The 21,671-nt window shown below is 38.7% G+C and overlaps 1 protein-coding gene across 1 annotated transcript in view; it reads left to right on the forward strand.

Moving 5' to 3' along the window:
• CTNNA1 (catenin alpha 1) overlaps positions 1-21,671 on the forward strand; it is a 195,783-nt gene that overhangs the window by 111,905 nt on the left and 62,207 nt on the right. The gene's annotated exons all lie outside the window — the stretch shown is intronic.

The following is a 21,671-nucleotide window of genomic DNA, read 5'->3' on the forward strand; positions in this document are numbered from 1 at the left end:
TCCAGGCTCAGTTCAAGGAGCTACTTTCACCTCTTTCTTGGCAGTGTTCCAGGACAGTGATTCCAGCCTCTTCTCCACTGTACATTCTCTTTTCACTGCCTTCCTTCTCTTCTTCCGTTTTCTGCTTTTTTTTTTTTTTTTTTACATGTTTGTCATTTCCTTTCCAGGATCCAGTGAATCTGATGACTAGTATAGTTTAATTATAGTTGCTTCCTAGACTCTATATTGACTTTTAAAATATAATTACAAGAAATTAGGCATCACTTTTAACAAGTGCAACTAACAATACAAAAATTATAAAGACAAAGATAATTCACCCTTTTTAAAAATTTATACTTACTCGCTCACACATACACATGCACATGCACATAGCTTTTCCATAAATGAGACCTATATATCCATACTCTTTATTTTTTGCTTTCCCCTCCTTCCACTCAGATCTCTCCCTCATCCCATATCTTCCTTGTCCAAAGAAACAGTGTTAGCAATCTGGTATGAATATCTCCATACTTTTCTCTGCTTATATCTCTACTGTCCACACCCCCAACCCCCATATTGATTTTTTGGCATAGGTGTTTCTGTGATCAAAGTAGGATCATTGTTTACAAACCTACGTCTTATTGTTGAACAATGGAAATCCTTTCAGGTCTCCTGATTTACCTCTTAATTCATTCTTTTAATTGCGGAGTAAGATTTCATAGTGTGGATATACCATAAATTATTTGACAATTTCCTTCTTCTTGTGAGCATTTGCTTTAAAAATTTTTTTAAGCATCATGAACAATGTTGCATTACCTTGCATTTGGTACTTTGTTTCTATGAGATAGATTCTGTATTTTATTTTTATGGAATTGCTGGTGCTGGGTTGAATAGTACATACACATTTTTATTTGAATGGCTGTTGGTAGATTATTTTCCAAAAAAGGCTAAACTAGTTGCAGTTCTACCACCAATGTAAGAAAAGAGCCTTTTCTTCACTTCCTCTGTATAGTAGGTGTTATTTAATTTTTCTAATCTGATGGGTAAGAAGTAATAACTCATTATTACTTTAACTTGCATTTTCTGACCACTTTTGAATTCAAATAATCTTTTTATATATTTGTAGGTCACTAGATTTGCTCTTCTGTGAATTGCCTATTTATATCCTGTGTCCATTTTTCTAATGGCTTGTGTGTCTTTTTCTTTGCTGGAGCTCTGTAGAGTATAGCTATTAACCTATTATCTGCCATCTGCATTGTGTATATTTTTTTCTAAATCTGTCATTTATCTTTTGATATTGTATATGGCTTTTTTCCCTCACCATATCAGAGTTTTCTTTTTATTTTCATGTATGTATGTTTATCTTTTGTTTCTTGGCTAGGGGATTTCCTGTTTTAGATTACTTACGTACACAAACGCACACACCCCTTTGTGTCACTAAGGTTTTAATCACAGAAGCAGAGCAACTATGAAAGATATATAAGGGATTTATTATAGGGATTTGACTTTATGTATTGGGTTGGCTTAAAAATGCCTTTGGTTTTTAAGTAAAAATAAAAGACACATTTTTCATTTTCGCCAAGAACTTTATTGAACAATGTATTCACCCTTTTGTTCCACAACCTTCTGCCATTTTTTAGGCAACTTCATAATTCCATCTTCCCCAAACTTTTTATCTTTTTGAGTAAAGAACTGTTCCAGGTGCCTTTTACAGTCTCCCAGGGAATTGAAATTTTTTCCATTAAGAGAATTTTGTAAAGATAGAAATAAATGGAAATCCAAAGGTACGATGTCTGGTGAATACAACAGATGAACCATAACTTCCCAGCCAAGCTGTAACAGTTTTTGCCTGATCATCAAAGAAACATGCAGTCTTGCATTATCCTGATGGAAGATTATGTGTTTTCTGTTGACTAATTCTGGACACTTTTCGTCGAGTGCTGCTTTCAGTTAGTTGGTCTAATTGGGAATAGTACTTGTTGGATTCATCGTTTGGTTTTCCGGAAGGAGCTCATAATAGAGGACTCCCTTCCATTCCCACCATATACACAACATCACCTTCTTTGGATGAAGACCAGCCTTTGGTGTGGTTGATGGTGGTTCATTTTGCTTGTCCCATGATCTCTTCTGTTCCACATTATTGTATCCACTTTTCATCACCCATCACAATTTGTTTTAAAAATGGAACGTTTTTGTTACGTTTAAGTGGAGAATCGCATGTGGAAAAATGGTCAAGAAGGGTTTTTTTTGCTTAACTTATCTGGAACCCAAACATCAAAGCAACTAACATGACCAAATTGGTGCAAATAATTTTCAATGCTTGATTTGGATATTTTGAGTATGTCATCTATCTCCCACATGTTATAATGTTGCTTGTTCTCAGTTAATGTCTCGATTTGATTGCTATCAACTTCAACGGGTCTACCCGACCGTGGAGCATTGTCCAGCAAGAAATCTCGAGCATGAAACTTCTCAAACCACTTTTGACACGTTCAATCAGACACAGCACCTTCTCCATAGACTGCACAGATCTTTTTTTTGCATTTTGGTCGTGTTTTTACCTTTCTTGAAATAATAAAGCATAATATGCCAAAAACGTTGCTTGTTTTCTTCCATTTTCAATATTAAAATGGCTACACAAAAATTCACCAATTTTGCTAAGTCTTTTTTTAAATGCATGCTGATATGAAAGCTGTCACATACAGTCTAACAAAATTGTTTCTTTTTCTTTTTTTACGCGGGCCTCTCACTGTTGTGGCCTCTCCCGTTGCGGAGCACAGGCTCTGGATGCGCAGGCTCAGTGGCCATGGCTCACGGGCCCAGCCGCTCTGCGGCATACGGGATCTTCCCGGACCGGGGCACGAACCCGTGTCCCCTGCATCACAGGCGGACTCTCAACCACTGAGCCACCAGGGAAGCCCAACACAATTTTTTTTTTTTTTTTTTGTGGTATGCGGGCCTCTCACTGCTGTGGCCTCTCCTGTTGTGGAGCACAGGCTCCGGATGCTCAGGCTCAGTGGCCATGGGTCATGGGCCCAGCTGCTCTGCGGCATGTGGGATTTTCCCAGATCGGGGCACGAACCTGTGTACCCTGCATCGGCAGGCTGACTCTCAACCGCTGGGCCACCAGGGAAGCCCAACAGAATTGTTTTGAATGAAGTTAAAGAGAGCTGAATGCTACTAGAGCCATCTTACGGAAAAAAACGAACGAACCTTTTGGCCAACCCAGTAATTATGGGAGCAGATTAAACAGTTCATATGAGGGTGTTGCTTTTGTTTCTGGTGCTGGAGCTAGAAATTATCAGGGCATGCAAGTCAGTAAGAGAACATGGTACATATGGAGCAGGATCATTCTGGAATATGAGGACAGCCTTCAATTCATGTTAGCCTCTCACTACATCCAGCCCTCCAGCTCTGATGATAGAGGTATCTTGAAGGAGATGAGTACCTTTATCACAGATTTAAATATGCATCTGGCCCAGAAGTCAGAAAAGCTGAAGGAGAAAATCCTGTAGGAGTTGTGGTCATGGTCATTGCCCCGTGCTAAGCAAAGGAGCCAGCAGAAAAGCAACAATGTGTGTGACCTGCAGTAGCACCTTGTACCTGCACTGACCTTCCCAGTTTAAAAAGGTGGTGCTGCTTCATTTCCACCTTTCAAATCTCATGCCAGGTTGTCTATTGTGGTCCAGGCTAACCTGGAACTATGCAGGGAAGAGAATTCTGGGAAGTGTAGTTCTGAATTGGCTAAATCGACACAATACAAATGCATCACAATCTTTCATTTGCCTGGTGTGAGATAAGTGCTCCAACTTAATATTTCTTCTAGCTGGATAGTGACTTACGTTTATACTGTTCATTAAATAAGCTATGGCTGTGAGTGTGCATAGAACACATGCAGAAGTAGTACCCAAAAAAGAGAAAAGACTGTTTAACTCTGGTTCTAGGAAAGAATTTTCAAATGAGAGTATCATATAAATTGACATATTCCAATTACAGATTCCTTTGCAAAAATTTCATGGTTGAATACAAGGTAGTAATTAATTGCCTAACTTTGAGCTTTTAGGTTTCATAAATTTATAAATTTTATAAAAATTTTTTTCCACACAGGCTGCTTCAGTTGTTTAGGATCAGAAGTTATTTGACCTGGCTGGATAAGGGAAGTAGCCCAGTCATAGATCTGGTTTAGTGGAGGTTTTCAGGGCCTTCTATGGTAAACTTCCTTTTCACAGTTCTCACTGACATTGCATCTGGAGGATTTCTATACTCATAAATAGTTTTAAGAATATTTGTTTTTATTTGTACCTACGTTTGCAGAATTTGTGTGGATTTCTGCAGTTTATTTATGGATGTGCAAGTTCTTGAATGCAAGCATTTAATGTAACTACACATATTCAAGTGAGGGGTTCTTTAATCAAGTAAAAATGACTGGTACAAGACTTGAAATCAGAGGGAGGTGCCAAAGTTTAAAAAAAAAAATCTTCGACAGGAAATGAGCTAAATAATGGCTTTCTCATTGAGACAAATAGAAGCTATTTTATTTTGTCTTGATCCCAGGTCTTTTTGCTTCCATTTTCCCTCAACTGAACACAGGCACTTGTGCCTATTGAAATATTCTCTTACATAGACTTAAGCGAAAAGTATAAATGCTTGAAAACTCTCAAGTACGGAAAGACATAACGAAAGGCTGAATGAGTAAGGCTGCCAAGCATCACTGGAGAGAAACTTAAGTGAGAGAAGAGGTGAAGAAAGAACAAGTTTGACAAACTTCTCTGGCTGCAGTAGTGTAAAATATAGACATTTTGTGGTACAGTGAAAATAGAGTAAGGGATTTTAAGGGCAGAATTCATTTGACCTACTATGTCCCTCTACAGTAAGTCCCCTACATACAAATGAGTTCTGTTCTAAGAGCACGTTCGTAAGTCCAATTTGTTCATAAGTCCAACAGTGTTAGCCTAGGTACACAACTAACACAATTGGCTGTACAGTACTGTAGTAAGTTTATAATATTTTCACACAAATAATATGTAAAAAACAAACAAACACAAAAAATAAACATTTTAAATCTTACAGTACAGTACCTTGACAAGTACAGTAGTACAGTACAGCAGCTGGCTACAGGGGCTGACATCGAGTGAACAGGCAAGAAGAGTTACTGACTGGAGGAGGGACAGGAGGTGGGAGGTGGTAGAGCTGAAAGATCGTCAGCAACAGGAGACAGAGGGCAAGCTGCAGTTTCACTCAGGCCTGACGTTGATGGCACAGGTTCTGGTTCTTTGCTGGATTCCATTCTATCTACCCTCTTGAAAAAAATGATCCAGTGTTATCTGGGTAGTAGCTCTTTTTTTTCTCATCAAAGATGACATGGTAGCACTGGATTGCATACTGAACGGCTGCTGCAACCTTTGTGTGCCGTTCTACATTCGGGTCCTGTGCCTCAAGAACTAACAGTGCGTCCTCAGATAAAGAAAATCCCCTTGCCATTTCCTGCATCGTGAATCTCTTTGATTCTTCAGTTACTTCTTCCTCTTGTCTCTCTGTCCTTTCTCTGGGCCTCCAGTTCCATCAGGCCTTCATTAGTAAGCTCCTTGTGTTGCACAGCAACAGAACTGTACAGTAAAGAACACAAAAGCACAACCACTTGTAGAGGATGCACACACGTGACAATGTATGCCAGACACATGAACTAACTTATGTGATTGGATATACAAATGCACTTTCTCATCTTTGAAAGTTGGCAACTTGAAGGTTCGTATGTAGGGGACTTATTGTATTAGAAAAGAATTCTCTCTTAGCCTCTCTGGAGATATTTTTCCCAGTTCCCCCTTTTTTTTTTTTTTGGACTAATTTATTATATCATCTTATTCTTCCTTATCCTATGTGGATACTGTTCATTAAAAGGGATAATGATGGAGTTTCCCTGGTGGCACAGTGGTTGAGAATCCGCCTGCTGGTGCAGGGGACACGGTTCGTGCCCTGGTCCGGGAGGGTCCTGCACGCCGCGGAGCGGCTGGGCCTGTGGGCCATGGCCACTGGGCTTGCGTCTCTGGAGCCTGTGCTCCGCAACGGGAGAGGCCACGACACTGAGAGGCCCGCGTACTGCCAAAAAAAAAAAAGAAGGGATAATGATGGCTTATATAATATGTCATCCTGTATGTAGAGGTATTTCTTATTTCGTGGGACATACACTCTGAGTGATTTCTCCCTAGCACTGGCAAAGCATTTTCACTGATCTCCTCACAGTTTTGAGTACCAGTTGTAACCATTGACATATTTTCAGTTTCATAGACAAAATCATTGGAGTTTAGAATATGAAGAGCAAAACCGATCTCTTCAAGAGACCAAACCCATGATTGGCCTTTTAACCAAGCAAGCTGACCAGCCAGTTGTATATATCAATGTTATTGTGGATACAGGAAATTGTAGATTTACCATTAGAAATCCTTTAATATCAATACAGAAAATCTCATACATACTGGGTACATTTTTTCCTACCTGCCTTCTGAAAATGTGCACCTTGTTGAATTTTAATATTCTTTTTAAAAGCTTAGAACACTGTATTTTACCGGTGGTTCTAATTGTAGACCCTCTCCTGGAGGTGTTCTGGGAGCCCACGCTTCTAGTGTTTGGTGGGTGAGACAGTCTCCATTTTGTCCCTCTCTTAGCACAGGGGAAAGCATGTCCCTTTTCTTGTTTTGTCAGAAGAGCTGCAAAAAGCAGCAAGAGTTGACATCTGGTTGGGTCTTGCCATTTAATTTTCCCCTACTTTGGTTAAATTAAAAATATTTTTATATACATATTTTTGGCCATGAGGCATGTGGGATCTTAGTTCCCCGACTGGAGATCAAACCCATGTTCCCTGCAGTGGGAGTGCGGAGTCTTAACCAGTGGATTGCCAGGGTAGTCCCTTAAATCAAAAATTAATGTAGAATTCTTAACTCTGTGGAAAAATCTGGATATCTGATAATTTTCATGGTTTGCCTAAGTAGAGAAATTTATCAGCTAGTCTTTTTTTTTGGGGGGGGGGGTAAAATTGCTTTACAATGTTGTGTTTCTGCTGTACAATGAAGTGAATCAGCTATATCTGTACCTATATCCCTTCCCTCCTGGACCTCCCTCCCACCTCCCCCATCCCACCCATCTAGGTCATCACAGCACTGAGCTGAGCTCCCTGTGTTATACAGCAGGTTCCCACCAGCTATCTATTTTATACGTCATAGTGTATTTATATTAAGCCTAATCTCCCAATTCGTTCGACCCTCCCCTTACCCCCCATGTCCACATGTCCGTTCTCAGTGTTGTGGCCTCTCCCGTTGCAGAGCACAGTCTCCGGACGCGCAGGCTCAGCGGCCATGGCTCACGGGCCTAGCTGCTCCGTGGCATGTGGAATCTTCCTGGACCGGGGCACGAACCCATGTCCCCTGCATCGGCAGGAGGACTCTCAACCACTACGCCACCAGGGAAGCCCCACATGTCCGTTCTCTACATCTATGTCTCTATTCCTGCCCTACAAATAGGTTCATCTGTACCGTTTTCCTAGATTCCACATACATGCGTTAATATACGGTATCTGTTTTTCCCTTTCTGACTTATTTCACTCAGTATGACAGACTCCAGGTCCATCCACCTCACTGCAAATAATTCAGTTTCGTTTCTTCTTATGGCTGAGTAATATTCCATTGGCTATATGTGCCACATCTTTATCCATTTGTTTGTCTATGGACATTTAGGTTGGTTCCATGTCCTGGCTATTGTAAATAGTGCGGCAATGAACATTGTGGTACATGACTCTTTTTGAATTATGGTTTTCTCAGGGTATGGCCAGTAGTGGGATTGCTGGGTCATATGGTAGTTCTATTTTTAGTTTTTAAGGGTCCTCCATACTGTTCTCCATAGTGGCTATATCAATTTACATTCCCACCAACAGTGAAAGAGGGTTCCCTTTTCTCCACATCCTCTCTAGAATTTATTGTTTGTAGATTTTTTGATGATAGCCATTCTGACCAGTGTGAGGTGATACCTCATTGTAGTTTTGATTTGCATTTCTCTGATAATTAGTGATGTTGAGCATCTTTTCATGTGCCTCTTGGACATCTGCATGTCTTCTTTGGTGAAGTGTCTGTTTAGGACTTCCGCCTGTATTGGGTTGTTTGTTTTTTTTAGTATTAAGCTCCGTGAGCTGTTTGTATATTTTTGAGATTAATCCTTTGTCCGTTGCTTCATTTGCAAATATTTTCTCCCATTCTGAGGGTTGTCTTTCATCTGTTTATGGTTTCCTTTGCTGTGCAAAAGCTTTTGAGTTTCATTAGGTCCCATTTGTTTATTTTTGTTTTTATTTTCATTACTCTAGGTGGTGGGTCAAAAAAGATCTTGCTGTAGTTTATGTCAAGGAGTGTTTCTCCTGTGTTTTCCTCTAAGAGTTTTATAGTGTCCAGTCTTACATTTAGGTCTTTAATCTATTTGGAGTTTATTTTTGTGTATGGTGTTAGGAAGCGTTCTAATTTCATTCTTTTACATGTAGCTGTCCAGTTTTCCCAGAACAACTTATTGAAGAGGCTGTCTTTTCTCCATTGTATGTTCTTGCCTCCTTTGTCATAAATTAGGTGACATATGTGCTTGGGTTTATCTCTGGGCTTTCTGTCCTGTACCATTGACCTATATTTCTGTTTTTGTGCCAGTACCATACTGTCTTGAGTACTGTAGCTTTGTAGTATAGTTTGAAGTTAGGGAGCCTGATTCCTCCTGCTCCGTTTTTCTTTCTCCAGATTGCTTTGGCTATTCGGGGTCTTTTGTGTTTCCATACAAATTGTAGAACTTTTTGTTCTAATTCTGTGAAGAATGCCTTTGGTAATTCGATAGGGATTTCATTGAATCTGTAGATTGCTTTGGGTAGTATAGTCAATTTTCACAATATTGTTTCTTCCAATCCAAGAACATGGTGTATTTCTCCATCTGTTGATGTCATCTTTGATTTCTTTCATCACTGTTTTATAGTTTTCTGAATACAGGTCTTTCGCCTCCTTAGGTAGGTTTATTCCTAGGTATTTTATTCTTTTTGTTGCAATGGTAAATGGGATAGTTTCCTTAATTTTTCTTTCTGATTTTTTGCTGTTAGTATATAGGAATGCCAGAGATTTCTGTGCATTAATTTTGTATCCTGCAACCTTACCACATTCATTGATAAGTTCGAGTAGCTTTCTGGTGGCATCTTTAGGATTCTCTGTGTATAGTATCATGTTATCTGCAAACAGTGACAGTTTTATTTCTTCTTTTCCAATTTGTTCTTCTTTTTCTTCTCTGATTGCTGTGGCTAGGACTTGCAAAACTATGTTGAATAATAGTGGCGAGAGTGGGCATCCTTGTCTTGTTCCTGATCTTAGTGGAAATGCTTTCAGTTTTTCACCATTGGGCGTGATGTTTGGTGTGGGTTTGTCATATATGGCCTTTATTATGTTGAGGTAGGTTCCCTCTATGCCCATTTCTTGGAGAGTTTTTATACTAATGGGTGTTGAATTTTGTCAAAAGCTGTTTCTGCATCTGTTGAGATGATCATATAGTTTTTATTCCTCAGTTTGTTAATATGATGTATCACATTGATTGATTTGCATATATTGAAGAATCCTTGCATTCCTGGGCTAAATCCCACTTGATCATAGTGTATGATCCTTTTAATGTGTTGTTGGATTCTGTTTGCTAGTATTTAGTTCAGGATTTTTGCTTCTATGTTCATCAGTGATATTGGTCTATAATTTTTTGTGTGTATGTGATATCTCTGTCTAGTTTTGGTATCAGGGTGATGGTGGCTTCATAGAACGAATTTGGGAGTAGTCCTCCCTCTGCAAATTTTTGGAAAAGTTTGAGAAGGATCAGTGTTAGCGCTTCTCTAAATGTTTGATAGAATTCGCCTGTGAAGCCATCTGCTCCTGGACTTTAGTTTGTTGGAAGATTTTTAATTACAGTTTCAGTTTTATTACTTGTGATAGGACTGTTTGTATTTTCTAATTCTTCCCATCTCAGTCTTGGAAAATTGTACCTTTTCAAGAATTTGTCCATTTCTTCATGGTTGTCCATTTTATTGGCATATAGTTGTTTGTAGTAGTCTCTTATAATCCTTTGTATTTCTGTGGTGTCCATTGTGATTTCTCCTTTTTCATTTCTAATTTTATTGATTTGCATCCTCTCCCTTTTTTTCTTGATGAGTCTGGCTAAGGGTTTATCAATTTTGTTTATCTTCTCAAATAACCAACTTTTAGTTTTATTGATCTTTGCTATTGTTTTCTTCATTTCTATTTCATTTATTTCTGCTCTGATCTTTATTATTTCTTTCCTTCTACTGACTTTGGGTTTTCTTTGTTCATCTTTCTCTAGTTGCTTTAGGTGTAAGGTTAGATTGTTTATTTGAGATTTTTCTTGTTTTCTTGAGGTGAGGTCGAATTGCTATAAACTTCCCTCTTAGTACTGGTTTTGCTGTATCCATAGGTTTTGGGTCGTCGTGTTTTTTCTGTCGTTTGTTTCTAAGTATTTTTTTATTTCTTTGATTTCTTCAGTGATCTCTTGGTTATTTAGTAGCACACTGTTTAGCCTCCATGTATTTTTGTTTTTTACAGTTTTTTTCCTGTAATTGATTTCCAGTCTCATAGCGTTGTGGTCCGAAGAGATGCTTGATATGATTTAAATTTTCTTAAATTTTCTGAGGCTTGATTTGCAACCCACAGTGTGATCTATCCTGGAGAATGTTCCATGTGCGCTTGAGAAGAAAGTGTATTCTGCCAGTTTCAGGTGGAATGTCCTATAAATATCAGTCAATTCTATCCGGTCTCTCGTGTCATTTAAAGCTTGTATTTCCTTATCTATTTTCTGTTTGAATGATCTGTCCATTGGTGTAAGTGGGGGTGGTCCTATGTTGAGTGCATAAATATTTATAATTGTTTAAGGAGGGAAAACTTAACTTATTCTTTTTTCTACTTTCTTCCAGCACCCTAAAAAATACATAGCTTTCTTACTCAGTTTTTCCATTTCTTTCGTACAGGTATTTAAAAGATTGCTCAAATTACCCTATATGTTTTAAATTTTCTCTTCTTCTCTTTTTCTTTTTTCTTTTTTTTTTCAGCTAGTCTTGATTGTAATGAAAATCTGAAAAAGAAAAGTTTTCTTATTTAACACACTGAAGAACTCTTATAAGTATGATGGTTTCTGAGTCTTTCTCAAGAAAGAGGAAGTATTTGATTACAGACAGGAAACCAAAAACATGATAGTGTTAAATTCAAGTAGAGAATGAAAGGATTCTGAAATTTTGAAAGTTGTTGCTGTTGTGAAATGTAACCCTTAAGATCTCATTTTTCACCTTTAATTTCTGTTATTAAGATAGAACTTAGGTAACGTTTGGGGCTTTTATTAAAATTGTATTGGCAGCCATGCCACATAGTTTTTAACAAAACCAGCAGTTACACTGAGGTTTCTAACAGTGAAGCCATTAGTCAACCTCTTATATATGAAAGTAACACATTAAATCTTGTAATAAGATTCTTTTGTAGTATGTGAGAGACTTAAATTAGCAGGTTGTCACTACACTGTGCTCCTGCATTTCTGTTTAATTTTGCACCATATAAGGGAATCAGAAATTATTGTTCTAAAAGTTTAAAACTTTAGCTTCTAGAAAATTTAAGAGTACATGAATAAGATGGGGAAAAAAGGGTAGATTTCACTAGAGTGAATGGGACCCAAACCAGACCTTTGCCCCATACTTAAAAAAGTAGAAACTGGTTCTGCCTTTTCCATGTCTAATTCATGAGAGCAAGTCCTTACTGATACTTGATAAAAAAAGTTGTAAATATGGAAGCATGGAGAAACTATGTATCTTCTCAGAAAACAGTTTCAGATTGGAGATTAATAGTGAAAACTTGAAATTTAACATGAGAACTTGGAGGCTCTGTTTATTACATCCTAGTGAATGAATGATTTCTTACATCTCTGCCCCTCACGCTACCCATTTCTCTTGAGCAAAGCTCTCAGAAAGTCTTTTTTTTTTTTTTTCAATTGACTATTGGTTCTTGCCCTTTGCCTGTCCTTCAATAAATCTTTCTTTTATCCATCTTCCTTAGCAGCCCTTTTCTGATAGTTAAAATTATAGGTTTTGTGTTTCTCAGCAAAACCAAAATTGCTAAAATACATTTTTCTAAATCACCACTTTGACCATCATATCCCAGCCATCTCCACAAATCCAGAGTGGCCGTTCTTGCTGACCATGTTAAATCTGAGCACCTTTCCTGGCCCCAGAGGCCCCTTGGCATTTGGCCCTACCTTCGCTGCACTTACTGGTATCATCTGTCAGACTAGTGTGGCTCTGGCCTCTCCTGCACCCAGCCGTATTGAAATCCTAATGGTGCTTTTGTACCTAGCTTTAGGCTGTTTTCTCCACTGCATTTTTCAGTGCCCTCCCTGTTTACTAAATATCAGCAATCTAGGTGGTACCATCCAATTCACCTCTTTTGGGCTTATCTTCTTTTATTAGTTATTTATTGAATATTTTAAGTTTTACCTCTGACTAAACTATAAACTCCTGAGGGCAAGGGCCTATATCACCTTAGCACCTTATATATAGTGAAATGTACAAATTTTAAGTGTATTATGTGATAGGTTTTGATAAGTGCACACACTTTGTACTCCAATCCTTTATCAAGATAGAGAACATTATATGGTTATCATTTTATTGAATATTTGGCTACCTTGTAGCTCAAGTACATGAGCCATACATTTCCCCCTACATTAAAACCTGCTTTTCTGGGACTCCCCTGGCAATCCAGTGGTTAAGACTCCATGCTCCCAGTTTAGGGGGCATGGGTTTTATCCCTGGTCGGGGAACTAAGATCCTGCATGTTGCATGGTGCGGCCAAAAAAACAAAACAAAACAAACAAACAAAAAACAAACCAACAGACCTGCTTTTTTGATTGCCCCATGTTCTCTCTCTCTCTCTCTTTTTTTTTCTCCTTGTCAGTTCTTGAGCCTTTAATTTTTCATATGAACGCAAAGGTCCATTTCTCATTTTCACTGCACTGTGCTATTAGGATGTTAATAGGAATGCCACTGGATTTGTAGATTAATTGACATCTTTACAACACTGAGCCTTCCTATTTATACACATTGCCTACTATTTCACTTATGCAGGTGTTCTTTTATTTTTTTCAACAGGTTTTACCATTATCTCTAAGAACAACTTGTTTCTATCTTTTTAGATTGGTTCTAAATACTAAAGTTTTATTGCTATTTTCAGTAGTTTACCTTTTTATAATGAGATTTTACTTCCTTTGTGGTATTGTATACAGATGGTATTAATTTTTTTTAACATCTTTATTGGAGTATAACTGTTTTACAATGGTGTGTTAGTTTCTGCTTTACAACAAAGTGAATCAGTTATACATATACATATGTTCCCATATCTCTTCCCTCTTGCATCTCCCTCCCTCCCACCCTCCCTATCCCACCCCTCTAGGTGGTCACAAAGCACCGAGCTGGTCTCCCTGTGCTATGTGGCTGCTTCCCACTAGCTATCTGTTTTACATTTGGTAGTGTATATATGTCCATGCCACTCTCTCACTTTGTCACAGCTTCCCCTTCCCCTTCCCCCTCCCCATATCCTCAAGTCCATTCTCTAGTAGGTCTGTGTCTTTATTCCCATCTTACACCTAGGTTCTTCATGCCATTTTTTTTCTTAGATTCCATATACATGTGTTAGCATACGGTATTTGTTTTTCTCTTTCTGACTTACTTCACTCTGTATGACAGATTCTAGGTCCATCCACCTCACTACAAATAACTCAATTTCATTTCTTTTTATGGCTGAGTAATATTCCATGGTATATATGTGCCACATCTTCTTTATCCATTCATCTGTTGATGGACACTTAGGTTGCTTCCATGTCCTGGCTATTGTAAATAGAGCTGCAATGAACATTCAAAAAGAATGACTCCTTTTGAATTATGGTTTTCTCAGCGTATATGCCTAGTAGTGGGATTGCTGGGTACCCATCCTTTTTTGGTTGACTGCCATTTGATAGATATTGTTTAAAGATTCCTCAGGTTGGTGTAGGAGAAAAGTGTGGTTTTATGATTCTCTTCTTCATCTCTCAGTCCCTTGGTGAAATCATTCAGTTTTATGACTTTCAATACCTCTATTCACTGATGATGACTTCAAAATTTATATTTCCAGCCTAGATCTTTACCCTGGATGTGTCATCTCTACTTAAATTTCAGCTTTAACATGTGAAAAGCTGAATCTTAATCGTTCTTACTCTTCTCCTTCCCAATCTATGCTGTCCATAGTGTTCTGAATCCCAGTTGATATTAGGTCTTGGAATTCACTTAGTTTAAATGCTAATTAATAAATCAGAATAAAGAATATAGCCTTTCATAGGTTTTATCTAATCCCCAGATGCCCCACCTCCCGTCCCGCCCTGTCCCCTCTTCAGTTTAAACTGAGGACTGTGTGTGTCTGTATGTTTGAAAATCGACGTAAAATATTTCGAAGGCACGTTCTTCAAAATACTGATTATTATTTTGGAGAGCCAGAAGATTTGTGTTTTTAACAGAATTATGTTTGTTTAATAATTTTTGTAATAATTTATGGTGATGTATCTTGTGGGAAGGTCAAGCAGACTTTAGATAAACCCTTTTACAGTTTGTTTCTTCACATTCTATCTGTAATTCATCTCACGTGTAATTCTAAGAGAGCACAAATTGGGTGTCTTGATGATGATATCATTTATGCACTATAATGTCTTTTGACACTTTAGGAATGCTGCATCAAAAAGAAGAAGATTCTTGACCACCTGCTGTTAGGTTTTCATGTAGAGTAGCAGATAAATCTTAGCCTGGCAGTTTTACCACAATAATAAAATGGGCTCTAGTTGTTGGAAGTATCAAGTGTCAGAGAGCAGTTTTGCACCCACTGGCCTGAAGGGATTGTTAGGAGATGAAGGAGATGCGGTGACCTGGTACTGTCCCAAGATGCCTACAGGAGTGTGCTGAGGGTAGTAGATTCTTTTCTCTTCTTTCTCACTGCTATTATTTTCCCTTGTGAATTTCAAGGGAGAGTTAGGGAGGTTGATCAGAGAGAAGGTAGCATTGTCAGGGTCACTTCTGAACCCAGTTCTTAGTGTGTGCCATGGGCGACAGTCATAGCATGGGGTGCCTGATGCTCTCACCTTTTTCTCTATTTGGAGCAAAAACTATGGCAGAACGTACGTTCAAGTGAAAGGTCAGTGTTTTTGTGGCTAGTTCATTGGAATCCTGACAAAACTGGTATGAAATTTTAGAGCACAGATGAGGGAAGTAAGGATTGCTACCTATTATCTTGAGAATTCTATATTTCTGAAACTTTTACAACCATGGCCTGTGTACCTGTGTCCTTTATGCCCCAAGGCATGTTCCCCACCCCCACATAAAAGCAGCAAAATAGCTATTAATATTAAAGATGTGAAGAGTGTTAGGGATTTTATTTAGTCAGAGAGCTGGAGTGAGTGCTAATTATTAAGAGCAAAAAGGGCACTATCCTTAAATGACTGGTATTTCTTGTCTTTTGAAAGTAAAAGCAAAGTGAATAAACATTATTTGTTACTTGAATCTATACAAAGGGAAGGGTAAACTGAGAAGACAACTCATGCATAATTGTGTTTCTAACAGTATTTTCCAAGTTGTATGGATTAGTTTGCAGCTGACAGACACTTGGTTTTGTGGAGTTGAGGAGTATTTTTGAAATTATGGCTGTTTCTTAAAAAGAGGCTGCTTAGCGCTGGATATACTACAACTGAACAGTTTCCCCCCAATAAGGTTGTTTATCCTTGGAGTTTTGGAAAACATGAAGAGAAGAAGAAATGTGAAAAGCTTGTTTATGTGGTGGTAAAAGAGGAAGGAGAACAAGCCTAGGGTCAAGAGATGGGGAAAGTGCAGAAAAGTTGGGGGTGAAGGAGCAGATAAAGTAATTTGCCTTGTTGGATAAACTGGATCATGATCTTGGGGAAGACAATGTCAAGAAAGAAGTTCTTGAGTTGAAAAATCTGGGCCATAAGATCTGTAGGTTCTGATATGACCAAATGTGTGTCTTCATTCAGACAGGTTAATTCTGCACAAGCTTTGTATTTAATAGAGATTTTGGTAACATGGAGGATCACTGCACAACAATCATGAAACATATCCTCCTGGATTGACGGGTTATCTTTGTCTTTTAAAATTCTCATACTTCCCTTGCTCAGACCCCTCAATAATTCTGACAAATTTGCCTAGGAACCAAATCTGCCACAATTGAATGGGCTGCTTCCTAAATTAGATGTGGTAGGCTTGAAGTACATTTTTTCCTAAGCAAAAAACCCCGAACATAATAGTGATTCTTAATTCTCAGTTACGTATTTTGTCCTAAAATAAAATTGTCAGAGGCCGAGATATCAATGAGATTATTTTATATTTATTTTGAAAAACAGAATCTGTTTGTGATAATGGATAGTATGTGTTGTCCTATATAGTTTTACTGAACAAGGAAAAACATTACTTGATTTTTAAGTGTCTTACCCAGAAGGAATTTTGGAATTATGGATTCTAAATCTTTTGAAATTTAGCCTTGATTCATAAAGCCAAACCAAAGTAATATCATGACTAATATAATAGTACATTTATATAAAGCAGATTACTTGACTATGAGATAATATAGTCAGTTCTATATCAATATTAGATACAAAAAGTGTATCCAGGCTATTGGCTTATTAAAAGCTCTCGCTAATTGTCAATCTTCATTTTAGATACTATACATTAACTTAGTGAGGGAAGTAATACTAGAAAGTAGAGAGTTTCAGGGAGCAACTCAGGGGCCTAACATGTCTTTATGTGATTATATTCTCTACTTGATGGATCTCTCTCATCTAGTTCTCCACATATTGTTATTAAAAATAGCAAACATTTGTTAAATGTTTACTGTGTTCAGGACTTTCCATGTATTAAATTCCCTTTTGATTGTTACTGCTATTAATTCCAACTTAAGGGTGAGAGACCCAAGACACAGTGAGGCTGATGGACTTTTCCAGGGTGACAGGCCCAAGTGTGGGGGCAGGTCTCTGAACACAGTTCTCTGTTTGCTCCTGTTGAAACCTAGGAGGTTTTGCTAACAGCATACAGAATGGGTTTTAAATTTTAAAGAGACTGTTAAATTGCTGACAGCTATTCAGACCATTGAATGCTTTATCTTTTTAAATGTGTTCTTTCTTTGGAAATTAGTTTTCATCTTATAGATTCTTACCCAAGGAGAACATTTATGAGTATCATCAGCATAACTAGAGATGATGCATGAAATGTGCTTCTCTTCATTCGTAATGTAGTGGAAGAGTTTTAAATTTTAAATTGTACTCCTAGCCTAGAAGATTTATAATGTAATGGATTAGGAATTTACTGGGTGTCCCTTATGTGATGGAACACTCTAGTTTGGGTCCCAGGGATGTGATAAGGAGGAAACATGAACTGTTCTTCCAAGTAGGTGCATATTCATTCTTGCTGACTTTACAGGGTCACAACAAAGGTTAGATCATACCACAAAGCATGCATCATGCTTGTGTTAGCCTCCTTTCCCATAGTTTTTTCAAGGGTTGACATGAAAAACATGTCTAAAAGCTCCTTGGGGATATTGTCTGACATGTTTCCTTATTGTTCCTAAAGCTGGCTCTATTTTAAAGATAATTCACAGACTTTTGCATTTGTGTCATTCCCCCCAAGTAAACCAATGTGCTTCCTTTATCAGACGAAAGCTGTTGATTTTCTTCTTTGCCTTGGCCAGGAAGATCAAGGCCCAATTAGTGTATACTAGTGTATACTAGAATTGTTTCATTGCTCTGTTAGGGCTTTTTTGTGAGTTAACCAAAATGGTTTAGGGGGCTTCCCTGGTGGCACAGTGGTTGAGAGTCCGCCTGCCGATGCAGGGGACGCGGGTACGTGCCCCGGTCTGGGAAGATCCCACATGCCGCGGAGCAGCTGGGCCCGTGAGCCATGGCCGCTGAGCCTGCGCGGACGGAGCCTGTGCTCCGCAATGGGACAGGCCGCAGCAGTGAGAGGCCCGCGTACCGCAAAAAAAAAAACAAAACAAAGCAAAACAAAACAAAATGGTTTAGGATCTGGTGAAATTGCTAGACTCAACACAATATTTGCAATATAATTTCAAGAGATTCTTGCATCCTATGAAACATGTCCTGGACCCTTAGAATTAAGAATCCCTGCTTTTGATCTTTTTACATCCTTATTTCAATCATTCTGTACATATGAATGTATTTTGCTAAGTTTCCTTGACTTTTAGACTGTATGTAAATGATAAATACATTGTTTTCAGAGATCTTTAGGTGCTGAGCACTTACCCTCTCTGTATTTGGCAATGAGGCCATAGGAAATGTTTTTGTTTATCACAGGAGGAACTTTTTTGGTTCTCATGATAATGAAGCAGATAAATGGCTGTAGGGTTTTTATTGTATGATTTTCCAGAAAAAGCAGCCTGGAGGGTGTGTGTGTGTGTGTGTGTGTGTGCACTTGGTAGAAATACCAGGGCCTAAACATGGAGTTTTTGTGCATTGAGCACAATTGTGAATGGATATTCAGTAAAGTTATGACATTTTTACATCTCTTCGCTGTGGTTCTTGGTGAAGTCTCTTCATGGAAGTTGTGAAAAGGCTTTGGAAATTGTCTCTGGGGCTGCAGTTTTAAAATCTGGTTCCCAAATGAGGGAAGAGCCTTCTGTCTTTTGGTGGTGGTAGAGCCATTGGCCCCTGCCTTCAGGATTGTTGTTCACAGGTGCTCCTTCATGTTGGAGCTCCTGAGATGGAGGATGGGCTAGCTTTGCTCTTGGCCTCCGTGTTTAAAGGGAGTGTATATTCACTTGGTAGGCTTTGCGGGAAAGCATGTTTCATTGTACTTGCCTTTCAAGATGTCTTGCTCTTTAATGTCTCCTTCAGATAGAGCTTCAGGGAGGCTCAGCATCTGTCCCTTAGAAGTGTTCCCAAAACATTGGCTAGTGAGGAGGAACTCATGCTAAGGGGAGATGTGGGAATAGCTGTGATTTTCACCTCTTTTTCCCTTCTTTCTTTGTAAAAGACAATTTGTAGTACATTTTGTCTCTCTAAGGGAGACTCGAGTACCCAGCTGGTCAGATATATTTAAAAAAAGAAAAAAAAATCTCTTCACACAGACCTTGAAGAATTCTATTATAAATCTGAGTGGGAACCTGAGAATGCTGTGGCATACAGGCAAAAGTAATTAAAATAACTGATAAAGAAATCAGATGTAGCTTTACATGGGATTTTCAAGATTAAAATGTACGAGAATTATGTTAATAAGCTCTGCTTTTAACTCTATAAAGGATAGGAACTCATTCCTTTCTTTGTGCACCTTGAAACTACTATCACCTGTGCCCTCTAGTGCATACTGGATGAGTTAGTTTGACAGTAAAATTCTGTATTGTGCTTCCTGCCTCTGCCCTAATTCTGCTGAGGTTCCTGGCATAAGAATACCCTTAGCCTCTCTGATCCCCTCATCCCTAAGTGTTTATTCCTGCCTGTCTGGTCCTGTTGTACTGCTCCTGGCCTGGAGAAGTAGTAAGGTCAACTTAGCAAGTACAGCGACCTGTGGCAGTCAATTCTTAAGGCCAGGGCAGTTTCTGCCCCCAGTGCCGCCGAGGCAAAGCATCCTGTCCTGAGGATGTTTATGCCAAGCAAGGGAGACTAGTTAAAAATCTTCCCTCCCTTTCCCCTATCTATACTTACTGAGCTGATGTCTGCGTTAGAGTGGGTCATGTAGGGATCCTAGAGACCCCAGTATGGTCAGCACCTGTGGACCTCCCTCCCAGGAGTGGCGTGCAAGGTACTGCTAGGATCTACCCCAACAGATCCCTGAGGTAGAGGCCAAGTTACTGTTTGCTGGGTATAGGCAATTGAGTACCTTTTTGAAGTTCCCCAGGCTGTGGCGGAGCACAGGGGAGGGTGGGGGATGGCGGCCAACCGTAGGCCCTGTGAGCCCCACAGACAGCTGTTTGTCCACTTGCTAAGGCTTGTGACAGAGCAGCTTCTTATTGCATGACTGCTGTTTACTGGCATGGTGGCTTTTTAGCCAGCCCTCCCCTCCCCACCTTACTTCCTAGCCTAGTTTTGCCTGTCTCCAGATGAAGACAGGTGATGATTAGCTGCCCTTTTTCCAATTGGCACATTTGGCATTATAGAGAACATGGTACAAAACAACTGTTCATTTGAGGCTTCTATATCTGTCATAAATGAGTTTTCAAGTTTCACATGTCAAAATTGATAGGTTACCAAGGAAAAGCTTTGGGAAAAAAAAGAAAGACATTGGCTGTTTACAGTATACACAATTTTAATAACAAAACTTCCCTGTACACTGCACTTGTTTACCCCCCACCCCAGTATAATCGTATTTTCTTCCCACCCTCCCAACCCACTTGACCACCTCCCACCCCCACCCCACCCACCCAGATGGCTTAGGGTGATTGAACACAATAGGTTTGGACTGTACTTTCAGTTTCCAGTTTCAGTGTTGATAGGAATGTTCATCAAACATTCCATAGATCAGGCTTTTAAAAAATTACCAAGGAAGAATAGGTTAATTGAAGGAATAGCAGACATTTCCAAATGTCTGCAATAGCAGTATGAAAGCTTAAACAGTCACTTACTATTCGTTTTTCACCTTAAATTATTTAAGTACTACGAGTTTGCCCTTGGTTAGGAACAGAAATATTTAATTATCTGTGGATGGCCTTATCACTTTTGTCTTCTTTTTCTGGTTGAAGCAATTTAACCAATAAGATATGAAAAGCATGTCCCAAAACAGATTTTTGAGACCAGTCTGTCATTGTATTGCTTTATTAAGAAAATGATCATGTAAGTCATCTTCTAAAAATAATATTTCAAAATTTCATACTGATATCCACACTTTGAAGAGAACGGGACATTTATAGCTCCCCCCTCATAGTTGCGTAGGAAGTATGCCTTAAGAAAATTATATGCCTGTTTTGAATTTTAGGATTAAGACCTAGTGCTACATAGGGTTCATTTTTATTGGAAAGAGTCTAGCTCTTGGTGACTAGCATTAGAATAAGCAGATGGATTTTAATAATTAGTGGAGTGGGAAAGTTCAATCAATTCCATTCAATGAATTGGTACAGAAATTAACTTAGGCACATTAAGAAATTACATGTGTTAGTGCAGATTTTTGGCTTAAAAAATTAGTATCTTTGCTATTTGATGTTGGCAGTGGGTATTCTCTGAGTTGTATATGGATTTGCAAATTTATCAGCTCACTCTCATTTCAGAAAGGTGATTGAAATCCCTGGCAAGCTACAGAAATGAATATAAATGATTCCAAACTAGCTCTTGGTTACTAGGTGGGTACAGTATCATAGCCTTTGTTAGCTTGCTTTTCCCAGAGAGATTTAATTATTTTTCTGTTTTTTAAGTGGTCATTTTCCTCTATTCTTGAAAGTGAAAAAAGGGAGAGGGGGCGTTGAAGAGGATAAAACGACAGCAAAAAACAAAAGGCCTAACATTATATTACCAGGATCTGCAGTGTAGTTGTGATGCTTTTCCACCCGAGCCAGTTGGTAAAGAGAGCACATATGACTAAGAGCCTCATCTTCAAACCTGTGCTGATACCAAAACACAAATAGACC

Source organism: Kogia breviceps, chromosome 4 (assembly GCF_026419965.1).
Source record: "Kogia breviceps isolate mKogBre1 chromosome 4, mKogBre1 haplotype 1, whole genome shotgun sequence".
Lineage (NCBI taxonomy): Eukaryota > Metazoa > Chordata > Mammalia > Artiodactyla > Physeteridae > Kogia > Kogia breviceps.